General features: G+C 41.0%; 1 pseudogene; it reads right to left on the bottom strand.

Annotated features, from left to right (window-relative positions):
- Nucleotides 1-227: 227 nt before the first annotated feature.
- On the bottom strand, nucleotides 228-886 carry LOC148025864 (protein translation factor SUI1 homolog pseudogene; annotated as a pseudogene).
- Nucleotides 887-5,985: the final 5,099 nt, after the last annotated feature.

Here is a 5,985-nt window from a genome sequence, read left to right as displayed (position 1 = left end):
TTTCCACCACAGAGTGGCCTTGGTTTGCAATCCATGCCTCGACCTTTGCAAGTGGTTTGAAACTTTCAGTGATCTGCTATTAGCTCTTCAATTCAGGGCTCTGAGGTGTCAAATCCGTCGATGATCAGTCCTGCACCACCAATATCACATCCAAATGCTGGTCCTTCTGTAAGCCACGGAGTTCCTAATTTTGGCCCTTTGTCTCCTGTCACACCCTCACCGTTTCATCAAAGACAACAGCTCACAAAAGACTATAGACAAGTTAATTATTTCATTAGAGCCTTCACATGCCATCCACATCCACTACATGATCAGGAGCCACTGTATCTAGTGCTCCTCTTGATGAGAAGTGAGTATTCTTTGCACACATAACTGACCACTCCTCAAACCTGCAACCCAGTTGGTTTCTAACAATGCACTCTCTTGTCATCAGCAGATTTGAGGATGCTAGTAGTCTCTAAAACCCATGGATCTTAATGTGGTCTTTTTTCACAATTCCTGCCTGCACTGGGAACTGGGAAACATTCTTCCATTGATCCCCCTGAAGCTAAATCACCTGTCACCTAGCTCTGGATCCTGAACTACAATACCATTGTAGTAGAACTCTTTCTTGAAATCCTTGAGAATATTATTGTAGTTGTACTCTTTCTTCAGTCCCTGAACTTTGTCAAGCTTTTCCTACCATTCCACTTGCTGAATCCATACATGCACATAATCCTTAGATCCAACACCAAAATCATCAGCATTCGCCTCTACGAAGGGATCAAAAGCACTACGGGTCTGGAAATCTAGATCTGGCATGAACCTTGACTGATCAAAGGTCGTCAACACTTCTACAAGCCAAGATCGATCAACCTCGACAGAAGGCAGGCAGGTAGGCAAGAAGGTCTCTAAGTCATCTCTCCTCTCGGATGGATCTGACTATTGCATCACACCAACAACCACAACAGTAGCAACAACAATGGAAAACCTAGTTTTGGCTCTTCAATTTGCTTATTTTCTTGCTTAGGCTCTTCTTTGGGTTTGGGTGTAGAAAAACATCCACCCATGACAGGAAGGGTATAATGCCGATCCAATGTACCACTTGATTATTAGAATCCTAGAATTCAACATGATAAACAACTACAGGTCATACAGCTGCCTGATCTAAGGCTGATAAGCCCCTGCTGAGAGGTGTGTGAACCAATGTCAGCACTCGAAAAATAACTGACCACTGGCTAGTGGATAGGCAGCCTTCTCTTTACCAATCAATGGATGCAATATCACAAACTGCGACTGGTAATATAGAAAGTACAACACCAATGGTACTCTATAGAAAAGATTGCTACTTTTGAGGGGACTCAAATTAATAATTCTCTGTTACACCAATGATGCTCTGCCGAGAAGTCTGAGACTGAATGATTCTCTGCAGCACCAATCGTGCTCTACTAAAGAAGTTGGCTGCTTCTGATGAACCTTAAGACTGATAATTCTTTGCTAAAACCTTCAACTGAGCAGATATAGGATCAAAAATCTCTAGTCACATAAGGACTGATTCCTTTGCTTGGCAGTAGTCTCTGTCAGAAAGATGAAAGATGGCAAATATGCAAATCAAATGGTGTGATAAAGCACAAGATTGGTGAATCCTGAAAGCCTCTTGAGTCTATACAGAATCTGCTCCAGAGATAGGAGAGGAATCCTTTTGATTACATGGATGGAACTGTCCCAGGGTGTGACAAATGCGATATTTGGAGACAACCTTTTGTGTGAGATGAGGCTCGAATTGTACGAATTGAGCTTCCAATCATCGAAGTTATACTTATCAAGCGTGTTGTTGATAATATGATTAAAACCCTTAGACACTATATAGTAAAACACAAAAATCTACTTTTATCTTAATAACCTACTATTTTAGATAAACGGTCACCTATACTAAACTTTGTACACAAGCATAACCTAAGCAACACCTATAATATCTTATAGTTTGCAACAAATACTATTTGCCACACCTAATAGCTACAACCTATTTTTGAAATGACAAGGTTTATAGAGTTTTTGAATCTTACTAGATTTACATATGAACAATCCTAACTCCTAAATTGAGGCCAAACATTAGGGGATATTCGAAGTCAATTCTTGCCCCTATAAGAAATTGAGGAGAGAAAAAATGCTATGTAATTTATTATATACACCATTGAAAAAAAAAATTACAATCCAAGGAAAAATTAGCCCTTGGTGGGTGAAAACATCGTTTGGTAGTACAAGAAAATGAATAATTTTTTATGTGTTGCATAGTTGGTGTTTCCATTAACTTTTAACTTAGATTTTGGAGGAAAATCCCTAGATATGAAAAATTAAAATTGTAAATAATTTTGAGCACTTTGATAGGCCAATTGATATCAAGCCGTGATTGCAAACAGAGATGTGCCAAATATCACCACCATCCAATTGATGTGCCAAACAGAGATGTCCTATCCTGCAAACAAATATCACCACCATCCAATTGATGGGGCTCAAGAGATGTGCCAAAGCTCATTACCCCAAATACAACAGGAGATCCCTCTAGCTAGTAAGCTATTAACATAGCCCCTAGGGCTCTTTCATGTGCGGCTCAAAATCTATTCTTGGTGCTTTGCACCTAGTTTGCCTATTTGCTTGTTGCTGTAATATCCCCCCCCCCCCCCCCCCGCTTGCTCTGCATAGAAACCCCCCAAAAAAAATAAATTAATTGAATTTTTTAAATTTTCCCCCTTGCTGTCACTGAACATGTGGTGAGGGGGGAGGGACAAAAGACGGCGTGAAGATAACGTGGAAGAAGGAGATAGCATCGATGACGATGAGGACGAGAGGAAGAAGGAGATGATGCAGCTGATGATGAGGGAGGAGGAAGGCAAGGTTAACGACGAATAAGAAGAAGTTGATGATAATGAGGGGGAAGATGCGGACGATGCTGATGATGAACCCCCCCCCCCCCTCCTTAAGCAAGGAGGAGACCACCTTATATTTCCCCCCTTGCGGACTCTGTGTGTGTGTGTGTGTGTGTGAAGGCGAGGGGAAGAGAGGGAGAGGAAGAGAGAGAGGGTGAGAGAGAGAGAGAGAGAGAGAGAGGGATAGAGAGAGTGAGAGAGAATGAATATTTCTAGGTTCTCCTTCTCTTCCCCTCCTTAGAGGATGACCACACACCTTGTTGTTCTCTTCTTTTCCCCGTGAGTTTAACCCCCCATCGCAATCGAGGAAAGTCACCCTGGCACACTATCTCTCCAACGAGAGAGAGAGAGAGAGATTCATAAGCCAAAAGTATGGCCCCCAAATGGAGGGAGACATGCACCAATGGTAATCCTACATTCAACAGTGGAGCTGTTGGCCAGGGTGTAATTGCTAATATGAATAAAACGTCGGGTATGGATAATCCATATCTAAATATCCAGGCTCTAATTGCCATCTTCTCTATTCATTAAGGCTTAGGCTATATCGCTTTGGCATGGGGATGAGTTCATTTTAACAAGTAGTCTGAATTTATTTTTCAATAGTTGATGAACTCATAGGGGATTATAGGATAATTCTTTCTGCAACCATAGATGACCTTGCATAGATTTATGTATATGGCACACCGAGGTGAGATTGAGGTTTGCACAAACCCTTGTACCCAAATACAATCATTGCATCCTAGTGCTACACGACAAAATCATACGTAGCAACATGAAGAGCATATAAGGTTACCTTGAGGGTTATGCACATAGATGGCACATACATGGAAAAGATTATACAAAATATACATCGATGGTATACGAATTGATCTTGCATTAAAGTCTTGCATCCATTCCTATGAAGGTTTCACAATTAAATAATGCTTAAAAAGTTTACCTTGTGCTGTTAAACCATGAATTGAGTACAACTTGCACAATAAAGTTGGGAATTCTTTTACATTGAAATATGGTCTTGCATCGTATAGAAGCATTCCTTGCCTTGGGAGAAAGGAAGATAAGGCCAAGTTAAGAGTTGCACATAGTATTGCCCTAGAGAAAGGCTAAAAGATAAATGTCACTTAGAGAAGAGGCATAAATGCTCTTTCCAGATTGATTATCTTGCATTGAAATATGATAGGACTTACATCTTTTACAGTGTTTGAATCCGTAGCATGTTCCCTAGCCAAAGGAAGGAACTGTTAAAGTAAAATTTCCATTGAATTGCTCTTTCACCCCAAGGGGGAGAGAAAATATGCGATGGAAAGGTTATCATGACTATTCTTGCAATGTTTGGAATTTTTTTATATTATCTTTTTTTGTTGATTGAGCGAACAACACCTTGAATGCTTTTACATTCAACTGATTGTTGGATTGTTGTCTGGATGATGATTCCAAGTGCTTATGATTTATGGTAAATTCATGGCAGGGGTCGGTGATGACAAGTTTTCATGAGGATAAAGGAATGTTTTCTTGGAAGATGATATTAGGATGATTGCCTTGATTGTGCTTGATTCTTAAATGAATTAATTAAGTAAATGATATTTTTTCACGGGTGGATCATCTCCAAGATCACAATGTGGATTAACCCAAGAAGGGCGCTTCTCAATTCACGGGCCGAAGGTCGAGTGGTGAAAAGGCCAACCATGGAAATGGTGTCTCAGTCCTAGGCCACTTGTGGGTTTGGTGGAGCTCTGGACACCCCTTGCCTAGTTTAGAATGGAGTTGAAGACTGTTGTGAGCCCAACGTCTGTGGCATTGGAAGATCCTATTCTAGATAAAGGATGGAAATCGTAGTGCCATGTGATTTGGACAAATTACTTTTGCAGGGTAGAAGGGATATATAATTTCTCCTATATGGGTAGGAGACGAAGATAATTGGAAGATAAGTTAAGGAACTTGTTTGTCAAAAGGACTACTTGCTATGTATTCATGTCTATGATATAAATTGCGCAAACGAACCATGTTCCCTAAAAGGCTTAATTAAGGAATATGAATTTAAATGTCACACATAAATGTGATGGGACCTAATTAAATAAATAAAGAACGCCTATTGAGGGAAGTGGGTGGGTAGAACCCTCGATGGGACCTTGACCACTAGGGACCCAAGTTTCAGGTCAATCCTAGTGGGTTCCTTCTGTTGCGAGGTGGACTCAAGGAACCCTAGGTGACAAATCCTATAACATTACATGTGAGTGCCAGGTGGTGACACTTAGATTCGTCTCTCGATGGATTGTTAAAAACTTGCCTGGACAGCCGATAGGCGGCATGCATGTTATAGTTGCCATGAGGACTCCATCAACAAGGAAGGGGGTTGTCAAATCCACCCAAGTGAAGCCCCCAATGATGAAGCATAAGGAGGGGATGAAATCCCTTGAACAAGACGCCATAGTCTATGCTAGAGGAGATGTGGATACAAAACACTAGTGCAAGCAAGGACTTGTCTCCATGGTAAACAAGTCCTCGATGAAACCTAGAGGTGAAGACAAGTCTTTGACAAAACCTAAAGGTGAGCTTCCACAGTAGTATTTTGTTTGTTCTTCTAAGTTTTTTCACATTTAGCTAGAATGCATGTAGTTTGTCATACTAGCCCATATGGTGAATGGCGACATTAAATCAACATTATTGCTCGAGCTCACTATTTTAATTCCTAGGAGCTTGTTGCTTGGTCCTAACCCTCAGTGGTTTAAATCCAAAATGGATCACCATGAGGTGACAAAGGCCCCTCTCAAGGGTGAAGAGTGCCATATCACTTGGTGCTGACCCTTTTCTAAGGTGAACCCTGAATGGGTCTCCACCATGAAGTGAGAGATCTCCATGTCAATTGATGGAGGGCTCTCATACCACATGGTCGCGACCCTCATATGTGGTGAGGGTGAGAATTGTGTTTATCAAGTGAGTAAATCCTACAGATTCAAGACCTGCTTTTGACCATGGATTTTGAAAAATCTTATAATAAGATGTCTTGATCCTTTCTACTAGGAACCCTCAAAGTGATGGGGTTTGGGGCAACCTTCTGCAATGGGATTTGGATTAAACTTCC

This window comes from Lygodium microphyllum, chromosome 14, assembly GCF_053477565.2.
Source record: "Lygodium microphyllum isolate KBCC chromosome 14, Lygodium_microphyllum_v1.1.10, whole genome shotgun sequence".
Lineage (NCBI taxonomy): Eukaryota > Viridiplantae > Streptophyta > Polypodiopsida > Schizaeales > Lygodiaceae > Lygodium > Lygodium microphyllum.
The sequence above is the reverse complement of the archived record's forward strand: the minus strand, read 5'-3'. Positions and strand labels throughout refer to the sequence as shown.